Source organism: Homalodisca vitripennis, chromosome 1, assembly GCF_021130785.1.
Source record: "Homalodisca vitripennis isolate AUS2020 chromosome 1, UT_GWSS_2.1, whole genome shotgun sequence".
Taxonomy (NCBI): domain Eukaryota; kingdom Metazoa; phylum Arthropoda; class Insecta; order Hemiptera; family Cicadellidae; genus Homalodisca; species Homalodisca vitripennis.
In genome coordinates this window covers 144,780,286-144,792,234 of record NC_060207.1, presented here as the reverse complement: position 1 = coordinate 144,792,234, position 11,949 = coordinate 144,780,286, and the positions used below count along the sequence as shown (strand labels likewise).

Sequence of the window (11,949 nt, the reverse complement as noted above, 5' to 3'; positions counted from 1 at the left end):
ATTTTGTATTGTTTGAATAGATTCCTAAGTTGTTTTCCTATAAAGAAAGTTGCAAAAATCTGAAATATACACACGATAGCACAAGAAAATAAAGTAATTTCTACACTTTTATGTTATTAGGCACCAAAATAATTCGATAAGTCTTACGTACAACAAGTACGTATTTCCTGTATTTCAACGAAGGTATAAAATGTATAGGTGGTTCATATCCACGAAGCATAGACAAAGCTATTTGATATAGCTAGCAAGAAAATTGTTAATTAATTCTAATAAATTTATTTTAATATTTTAATAACATCATAGATATTATAGTTGGTATGCTTGATAGTATAAAACAATGGCAATAACAACAGCTTTCGCATCAAGTATATACTATAAATTATTAACAATAAGGTTTTACTAATAAAAGTACATATAGTATTATAAAACATGTAATTTTAGCAGCATATTAACCTGTATTACCATACAATTTTAAATATATTACTTTTAGAACTGTATTTCACAATGCTTAGAATTGTACAGCTCAGTTCATAGTTTAAAAAGATGTGTTGTGTATTAATATTAATGTATAATTAAATCACAATTTAACTACAGTCTCTAAGTCCAACTTGGAGGTAATAGCTTGAGCTTGCCAAAATAACATTAAATGGCGTTTTGGTGCAGAGTATTCATTACAAACAATTGATAATATAATAACTTCTATTTGCGAAATGGAGTCGTATGTCAAACAAAATAAACTTCTCACTTTGACCAATCGCCTGATGTTAGTCCGCGCTCTGATTGGCCAACCAAGGTCACATAGTTGCTATTTAAGCTGCAACTCTCTCTGCTGCGTTATCAGATATTTCCCCCGAGAAACATCCGACTCTTATTAACATGGGCAAGGAAAGGACCAACGTCAACATGGCCGTCGTCGGCTACTACTAGACCTCTCTTCAGGTATTTTTGAGCTCACTTTTAATAACATAATATTAAAATAAGTTGCATCAGTTTATTAATCTCAATGAAATACGAAAATTTAAAACGTTTACAGCTGCTTGAACTTTATTTTATTAACAAGTATATGAATCAAACTCGAATTATTAATGTGTAAATACATAAAGGTTTATAAATTTGGTCAATAATTTATCTTTAAGGCTTTTATACAGCCAATGCCGTGTTATGTATATGGGTTATAAAGTATTTTTATCTTTGTTTTAATGCACTAAATTTTCATTGTGGTACATTTCGTCACATTTTATTTAATTTTGGCTTCATTAAGAGTGGTAGAACCATTACAATTTTTGAAAACTTAGTGGTGAAGGAATTTATAATAATTTACAAACTACTAGAAATCATACGTTTTTCACTTACTGAAAATCACTGTTATGTACTTCCGACGTTCCTTCCATTTGTATATTATTTATTTGTGGCCTTGTCAACGTCAAGGATATAAAACTTCCATTGCAAGTAACTATTTACTAAACAGGATATGGACAAAATAAAAATAAAAATCATTACATTATGATTCTCGACTTGCGATTCTTAACAATAATCCAATGAAAAAGTATTTGAGTTTTACTACTTCTCAAATGATTTTTATAGCTAAATTATAAATATTTTCTCGTGGTCTATGTGCAATTTTCTATACTTAATTCCATGTAATTTTACTTCATTGAAATTAATATTATTTGTCCTTCAACCTTACTTTATTTTAAACAATTATTCCGTTTTGATTAATTTGTAATTAATTATGTTCCAGCAGATGGAAGGCTAGTACAACACGGACATGACCCGGCTTCTGTACACGGACACGCTCTGGACACGGACAACACGATGCTAGCTCTCCCGGATTACACCTCAACCTGATTGACTATTTTCAGTAGGCCTACAATAACCAAATAAATCAAAATTTTCCGTAATTGTTGTTCAATTATTCTATCCTTTTCTTTTTTTTTACTTCTGTTTATAACAAAATACTAATTATATTAATAATAAAGTAAGACCATTAAACAGAATATTGGTTATCTGAACATGAAAAGATGACAAATATTTGTCAATGACATTTATTTGATATACATTGGCATTATACGAAGAAAATAAAATAGGTTTTAGGTAAATACGCAAACAATTTTTAAAGTATATCTGAATACGAAAAAAATGTATAATGTGTTAAGAATACACTGAAACGATATAAGTAACGAAATACTTGGATATTATACAGGTTCAGTTAACGTGTGCTTAGCGAATTAAACATTAAATTAAATAAGGATTGATTTTTACCAAAATCTTTATTTGTTTACAAGTATTTTTAAAACCACAAACCAAAATATTTTCAATTGATAACCTACAGAAATAGTAAGCCACAGGGTCTTAACTTTTAAAAATAAAAACAGTTTTTATTTGGCTGTTAGTTATAATGCATGGTTTGAGTATAAAATGTTCTTATACCACGACGTTTAAAATAAGGAATCACATGATATAATCTTCCATTTACACATTTACAATTATTACAGATTTTAACTTTTTCAAAATATTTTTATGGCATGAAATTGTTGTAAATACGAGCATACCATTTTGAAGCTTGCGTATTGAGCACGTTTTTATATTAGGTGGCACATTCTGGAATGTTTAGTTTGGTTGTTTGGCCATATATATAGCTTCAAATGTTATTTGATTTAAAAAAATTTACATTCAGAATTAGAATTTTTCAATTTTACTTCAAAAAGTTTCGTTATTTGAGTAAAATCTAGAATAGGTGTTTATTCCCTTCTAATTAGACTTCGACTCCTTAAATATGCACCATTTAGTAACCAATATTAAGTATATTTCTTTCCAATTATCACGGGGGGCCCTGAATATTTCTTTAAATATTTTTACTAAAGCTTTTTGTACAAATTGTCGTCAGATTACATTTGAACATTTTAAAATGGAAATATGAGAAATAAATAAAAATGCCTTTTATTGCAAGCGTTTCTCAGTACAACTGTTTTCCAAAACATCTCATGTCATCTTAGACTATTGACATCACAGACAAATATATGTATTTATCTGTGAGTTAAAATCTATAGGCTAAATGTGCAAAAACGCGAGATCTCCACGTGTTATACACAAAACATGATTACAATATTAGGAAAAATCCCCTTCATGTAATTTGGTGGTTTATTTTGTTTCTTGAATTATTTAGGAGATTTAAGGGTACGATTATTATTCTAAAGATTTAGTACGGTCAGGACACCTCATTTTACTTCTAATAGAAGTTTTTACGATGTTTACTTCAACATTAAGTATACGATTGTTACATTCGACTTAATGCACTCATGTTCCTAGCACCTAACATAGTGTTAAATAAATCGGTATGGAGATCGTTATAAGATAAGTTTTTTAAAGGAAAACATTTAAAAACATTTTCATATTGTTCAAAACAAAACAATATATTTAATAATATAATAAATTCATAAATTCCTTAGTTGCAAGTTAGAAGAAGCTCTTTTATTGTTAGAATAAACATTAACCTTTAAATATAAAAGGCAAATCCTTCACTCACTCATCACAAGTCTCCAGTTTCCGAATATCTCAGGAATTTTAAATTTGGCACAAGTATACTTTATGAACTAAATAGAACATTAAAGCATTTTCATAAATATTAAACATCTCTAGATGTTAAAACGGGGCTGCACCCTCACAAAGAATAACTTTATTTTTGTTTTTTTTAACTTCCTTTTGTCCTAGAGAAATAAGATTTGGCACTCACGTGCCTCACGTCTTATATGGAAATTTAAAATAAATTTAATAAAGATAAAACATCCACAGTAGATGTTTGGCTAAAGTCTATTTTTCAAACAACTAATATATATTTTCTTACTTAGGGAAATTGCATTGATTTAATTAAACATGATTTTTTCAAACTGTGTATTAGTTTATTATTAGCCCGTTTTATATTATTCTCTTCGGAATTAAATTCTCTAAAAGTTTTGGTTACACGTTTCCATGCTTATTAACCATTCGCTTTCACTACATCTAGAAACCCCACATCGATTTTTAAAATTTACCTTTAATTTAAATAATGGGCAACATACTGAACTTTCAAAGTTCCTTAAAAAAAATATTCATAACCATATGCACGAAGTTCTAACTAATAAAACTATATAGACATATGACATAGAATATTTCGTTTTATTCAGAGGGTATATAATAGATTTAGTAAGCTTATAGATTAATAGCAAAGCGCACGTAATCAAGGTTTTGTTTTAAGTGCAGATCACTTCACGTTTCTATCAGTTAGGATAAATATTTATTGAGATTTTGCGTTCATATGCAGCGTTACAGTGTAACTGTTACTCCCTCAACGTATAACTATTATCACGTTTATGACACTTTCTTGTACGTTAGTGGCATTTTATGCACAATAGATGAGTGTTCTAAAACGGGAGTTTCTGAATTTTATGAGAAATACAAACAAATTAGGATATACATATAAGCATCCTGTATAACAGATTATACTTTTACGTAAAGAACTTAAAATCACTCACAATTACTCAAGCGTTCTATTACTCTATTTTTTCTTCTAAAGAATTTTAAGAAAATTTTCCGATCACAAAGAAAGAACAATATATTTTTTCGTAATATGTACACATCAAAATGTCAAATGTGATTAGTGAACCCTAATTAATACCATTCAAAAGTAGGACATCTTAAAGTAAAATTTCTAGTAGTTAACTCTGAAATACTTAATTCGAAAATATAATATTCAATCACAGTAACATATTATTTGAAATACCGCCCAAAAATACTCTTAATAGCATTTTTATAAAACGTATTTACTAAAGAAAGAAAAGCATTATTTTGGGCGAGCTATTGAGTCACAGAACGTAACAGCGAAAAAGTTAAGTATTTACAGGTTATGACATATTTATAGTTAGATATGGTGAGTCTATTACTACATTGCTACATATACTTTGCTACATTTATATTACTAAATATACTACATTGCTCCACTAAACTGTCTGAAACAGTTTGTAATATGAATTAATTTTAAATTATTAAACATAATAGATATATTATTTAGTTTAGTATCAGTTATCTAGCATACACTAATTTGCCAATATTTGCTCTACTGTAAATTGTTCAACAGTTGTCTGTCAGACATCATTTTGAAAATAGTTAATCTTTAATAGATTTTACTAATTATGTATGCTCAGATCCAAAGTGTAATCAATGTGCCAAATACCTTAGACTTAAATTTTAAACCTACCAACAAACGAGTTTTAATTTACTCATGGTACTTAAAGTAAGTATGAAAGGTGACTTCAGTGTCTTTCTATCCAATAGTGAAATTTGGTGTTAAAAACCTCCACTATAAATCAAACAGTGGTGTGTATAGTGTGTGGGCAATCTCACCTAATATACATACATACTCTCAGATAAACAAATTTTGTACCTTGCACATCATCTACTACCACTATAACATATAAAAACCCAGGTGCCATTTGTTGCTATAGCAGGCATTTTTGTTTTAATAATATAAAAAAACTATAGAGATTTAAATGCCAATAAATCGAATATCCAAATAAAGTTGGAAACGAAAGCGCTCTCAAATGAAAGGTATCTTAGAGATCTTCACCATTTAAAAACAGCAAAAGAAAACAAGCTCACCGTTCATGGAAAGGGATGTAAGAACACATGAATAAAAAGCTTACATATTATGTTAAAAGGTTGCGTCAGAGTGCAAAATCTTAAAGACGACGCAACAAATTAAATTGATTTCCGGACGTCAAATGAAAGGAAATCACTGTGCACTGATTCTACTGTTTTAAATGTCCAACATTATTCGCGACGGTCAAGGGTAATTTTAAATATATTGCAAAATTATTGCAGTAACACTCTATAGCAATTTTTAGGATTTATTGATACTGTTACTAAATTTATATTGCTAACGAAGATGTTTACATTTTTATAAATCTTCATTACTTCAGGCTAGGCTAAGGCGATTTTTAGCGTGCGAAAATAGCGTGCTCATACCGTGACTTGAACTCGAGCCCTAATTGTTATGGGCTGAGACAGTAATCTCTCAGCTACCAGGGTGGTAACAAATTTCTACTAGGGACGTTCTGGTTATTATGTTTTTCCGCAAGTAGCCACATGTCAAAGTACAGCTATTGAATGTTCTTTCCTATAGCACATTATTCTTGACAAGAAACGAAAATTAAAGATTAGACAAAGCGAGAAGGTCAAATATTTGATAGTCACAATGGAGTTTATTAGAGCATTGCACGTATAAAATCCTATGACTTCAATTGACATGTGTTTGTTTCTTGTACAATTAAAGAGAGTATGATGTAAGTTTCAGTAATTAATTGATAGAGGTAAAAACTATATTTCTTTACCAAATGGTATTCTACTGGTTTTATGATACATTAAATTTGAACTATTAAACAGTATTTAGCCTTTTAAAAATATGCCATAAAGATGGTTGTTAGAAATAAGAATATGCTTCTTTTATAAATCTATTAATTCCTGATCAACTATGTTAAAACAGGTCTAATTTTCCACTACGTAATCACCTCTTTACGCAAGTTTAGCAAATCTTGTTCAAAAATATAGCAATATTTACAAAATTAAAGGAATCTCGATCAGGCAATCAACAAAAAATTAAATTATGTTTGGTTAGTAATCGCGTAAAAATTAAATATGAACATTTTTAGTGTTGTATGCTGTGTTGTTATTATTCGTTGAGACTAGGGTGTAAACTGTTTTGGTAACGGGAGGTAGTGACAACAGAAATTGATATTTCTAAATAATAAAAGTAAGTAAGTCTTTCAATCAGGTTGTTATCCATGGTAACATTGTGTTTTTGTAGTGGTATATTCCAACGTACTGTGAAACTTGAACATAATGCTGAACCATCCAAAATTATTAAAACCCTTAACTATTCCTTTGTTTTAAACATGGATATACATAATTTTTGTCTGTACATTTATTGATTTTTCCCCCTGTTTTATTTATTTTACCAACTACTAATTTTATAGGATAGTTGTACTACTAACATTCAACCGAATTTCTGTTATGCGACTGAGAGAGAGTAGTAGAATATTGTCAATACATATACAATATCGTCTGTACTCATATATTGTATACAGCCAAATATGTCTGCGATCCTAATCCCAATAATATTACAAATGCAAAAGTGACTTTGTTTGTTTGTTTTACGTTCACGCGTAAACTGTTCAAACGCTTGTATTGAAATTTCACATGGACATTCCTACGGTCCATGGGATGATTACAGGCCTATTATTATTTGCCCCACTGGTCTCTAAAGTTGCAGACATCCCACCTTGGTCTTTTAAGTTGTAAAATTGAAATATCCTTTAAATTGTAATCAAAACTGTTCTATGTAAAAAGATTGGTATGACAATATAAACTTATCTTTAATTGATTTTTGACAAATATATGATATTATTTTTAATATCGTTTACATTTATGGCATGTAAAAGAAGTAACTATTAGTTTTCATGCCGGTTTTAGATTTCAACGATTAGGTAAGTATTCTAACTTAGAAATCTACCTTAAAATATGTCTTACAACATAACATAGTCAGAATTTGACTCGAAGACTGCCTTTGAAGCAGTCGGCAAGAATTATGCCAGATGAAAGTTAGCTGGACTATGCCTTTGAATTAATGTACCAATTCCAGCTCAAAATGCTCTAAGATATTAGAAATATATTTCAGTTTATAAAGAAACAAATACGTAAATAGTGTCACCGTTAATGTACTTCTAACTGTACGTTTTTTTGCAATTATTAAGTATAATATATAAAAGACAAGTTTATATTTTTTAGCCTGATTTAAAAAATTTTTATAAAACCCATGTTAGTTGTCTTTGACAGACGTAGGCTTCTCTGATCTCCCATATATACTTTCTTGATCAGAAAACTATGCAAAATCAACCCAATATTTGAGACGGAAATATAATTCACTTGAACAAACAACCGCTACAGATACAAAATACAAAGTAATCTAATATTTACTATACATCTAAAGAATGTTATGAAACCTATATTAGTTGCTTTTTGATAGAAGTAGGCTTCTCAAAGCTGTGTATGTATATACATTTTCTTGATAGGAAAAGGCAAAATCGACTATGGAACAATAAACACTAAGAGCGGAGTAAATTAAAATTGACATTCATATACACTTTTTTACATATTGTCTTAATCGTGACAAGACAAACTCAACATCGTAAATATAATTCACTCGAACCAGCAGATCCCATACACGTGCAAAGCTTAAGAAATTGCGTATGAAACCGCGTGTAACTGCTAGTGAAATATAAATTTTCCCCCGTATTAGGTTATAATGTATGTAATAAAATTATTATTCACGTAAATTTCCTTCGGAGGAAGACTTCCTATATGACGTTTTACGCGGTTCTCTATTTACGTACAATTTACAAAATTTACATTTTGAAAGTTCAAGTAGTCTACAACACAGTTAATTTGAAATGTTCTTAAAACTTACAATTCAAATTCTTATAACTTGTATTTAAGTTAAAATGTAATTATATTCCTGTTTGACGCAGAATATTGAACGTTTCATGCATGCGGATCATCTATGTATATTACATACCGCTTTAGTTATTGTAGTAAACGTATGTTCATTTACAAGTATAAGTTTTGAACTAGGCAAAAAACCGCTAAAAAGTATAAAAATGCTGTAGCGATTTCAAATATCACGTCGTTTATCATGTGTGTATGAAGCTAGTAAAATATAAGCACGTAGTAGGCAATATATAAAGTTATTAATAATAATTGTTAATATACTTACAATCAGTTGGGAACTCCTAGATCTGTTTAAGTTGTCGTATAACATGGTATAATTTTTTTTATTCAATTAAGTATTTTGGAGCTTATCCATAATAAAGGAACTTGTCCTTCAAGAACGTAGCCAGGAATTTATTTTTTTTTTGGGGGGGGGGGTCCAGACAACTGATATCCTAGAGTATTCTGAGCACTCACCTGAATAGGCAGCTGGAGAAAATTTAGAAATTTAAATTTAAACAAAAAATACAAACAATCGAGGAAAATTGTTTCCATGGTAATTAATATTTGAAATCATTCTAAATTCAAAATTGGAGCATCAACATGCTATGAAGTTTAGGTCCGATTTAAACAAACTCACAATCCCAGCTGTACCAATTTATTTTGAATCGCTCTCCATAAGTAATGTTAATTAAAGAAATGTTGTTAGAAGCTGATCAATGGGGCTGATCAATGGGCCAAGAAGACGATGCCACCTCCGGTTTAAAATGACTAAAGGTGATTATTTGGTATCATGGTTGTAAAGTGATGCATCAGTGAATTCATTCAACAAGTGTCACCCATATTCAATGAAAATCTCCGCAAGATAACAAATCGTCTATCTTGCTGAAACGTACTGCTGAAACCAAAGCAATCGGACAACAGCGGTAAAGAAATTCTTCGTGAACACGAAATCCTGTGTTTTACGTACTGCTGAAACCAACTGAACTGGACATCAGCGGTAAGGAAATTCTTCGTGAACACGAAATCCTGTGTCTTACGTACTGCTGAAACCAACTGAACTGGACATTAGCGGTAAAGAAATTCTTCGTGAACACGAAATCCTGTGTCTTACGTACTGCTGAAACCAACTGAACTGGACATCAGTGGTAAAGAAAATTCTTCGTGAACACGAAATCCTGTGTCTTACGTACTGCTGAAACCAACTGAACTGGACATCAGCGGTAAAGAAATTCTTCGTGAACACGAAATCCTGTGTCTTACGTACTGCTGAAACCAACTGAACTGGACATCAGTGGTAAAGAAATTCTTCGTGAACACGAAATCCTGTGTCTTACGTACTGCTGAAACCAACTGAACTGGACATTAGCGGTAAAGAAATTCTTCGTGAACACGAAATCCTGTGTCTTACGTACTGCTGAAACCAACTGAACTGGACATCAGTGGTAAAGAAATTCTTCGTGAACACGAAATCCTGTGTCTTACGTACTGCTGAAACCAACTAAACTGGACATCAGTGGTAAAGAAATTCTTCGTGAACACGAAATCCTGTGTCTTACGTACTGCTGAAACCAACTGAACTGGACATCAGCGGTAAAGAAATTCTACGTTGAGTAACCGATCTTCAGGCTTGCTCACTGGGTACAAGGACAATAATCCTTGCTGACAATTAATGTTACTTACTATTGTTTACATACTCTCCACAGCTGGGTACTTCAAAATTGTACGTCGAGGAGTAGTCTTGGTCCTGTACATAACACATGGCTGAGGGGTGGCGGAGGGTTGATCCAATTATGTAACATTGTATGTACTCATCATACTATTGTAAAAACAATAAAAAATCTTGTACTTTATTGTTCATCATTAACTTCTAAAATAATAATGACATTTTATGAAAAGAGAAATTCCAGGTACACACAAGAATATTTTTGTAAAATAACATCAACAGAGTTACCTTTACCACACTGGAAGTCTAGTATTTGTCACAGAAACATAAAGTTGAATCTAAATTGAATATTACCTCAGGTCATTTTGACGACAGCCAGGTTAAGAGAATTTACATTTTTAAATAATTGCAATCATCCACAATTTTATCAATTGTATCAAAAGGAGGGAACTAATTCGAGATGGCCAGTATAAAAAATTAAATATAATCACATGACTTTCTAACATGTCACACATTAAGCCTAATTATCTGTAAGATATCTTGGGAAGATTTCACCTGTAGGCTTAAGGCATTGCGAGAAAGTTCATTGCTACATAAACAAGAATTAGTTCTATGACGGTGTATGTCACTCCATGGGATTTTGCTGAGGGTCGTTGAATCCTCACTCAGGAAGCTCACCAATATCTCTTTCATCTTCCGGTGGGGGGTTAAAAATCTCTTCTTCATCTCCGTCTGTATGTAGGACATCTCAAGAATGAACTGAACTGTAGATCTGAAAATTTGCATGCAACCTTTGTGAAGCCTATTACGTGTGGTATACTCCTACCTTGTCTGTAAGTCAATTATTTTCTGTATATTGGTATAAAAATAAACAGCTTAAAAATAAGAGAACAACTTTGAAGTGATATAGGTGTCGAAATTTTTAAAAATCTGGTTGTTGAAAACACAAACTATATAACTTATGATCTAGACATAAACTGATACAATAAACTATGCTTTAAGAGAAAACAGTTCAAAAAATAACATACGTTCTAGACGATTTTAAAACTGGCCGAGTATTGTCACTGAATTATAGGGTACTTGAGGATGTCTTCATATCAAAGAGAGCATTTCTACGAAATTTCTTAAGCCTATTTTGTAAAAAAAAACTGTACAAAAAGGATCGCCGGCGACAGGAAAGCTCGCGAGGTTGTTGTTCAGATGTTGTCCAAAGACGTGGTGGAGAGCTCTAGAGGCTAGAGAGGCTGCAGCCATATCATAGAAAAATGAATTTTTAAACCAATTTTAAAATGTTATATACATGTCTTAAGAGCATATTGCGTTAAAAGACAAAATGTATAACAATGTGGTCCATCTTGTTGTTCACTTAGGTCAAATGTTCTTTGTTTAACGTTTGATATTGGCGATAGAAGATTTTAAAGTATAGCAGGATTTCGGGTTGTTATATGTTACAAAAGCTGTAACACAACGTTTCGAAAATTGGAATTTATCTTATTCGCCAGGTGGGGGGGGAGTACAAAAATTAACGTTTCTTTCCCTTCTTTTCTTCTTTCTGTTCTTTATTTTTGTAAGTATTAATATATCCCCACCTGATGAAGAGAATAGATTCCAATCCTTGAAACGTTGTGTTATTCCTTTTGTAAAATATAACGATGACAAATGTCCGAAATCCTGTAATACTGTAAGCCAAACATTTCAGAAACATATCATTGCATTTCGTCCTAACAGAACCTTTGCGCTGCTTCAGGAGTGAAAATATATTCAGG

At 31.1% G+C, this 11,949-nt stretch overlaps 1 long non-coding RNA gene across 1 annotated transcript; it reads left to right on the top strand.

Annotated features, from left to right (window-relative positions):
• The first annotated feature begins 766 nt into the window (after window positions 1–766).
• LOC124373041 lies at window positions 767–1,901 on the top strand. The gene is made up of 2 exons (XR_006923395.1): window positions 767–939; window positions 1,742–1,901. It is a non-coding gene; the product is annotated as an uncharacterized LOC124373041 (long non-coding RNA).
• The last annotated feature ends 10,048 nt before the right edge of the window (window positions 1,902–11,949 follow it).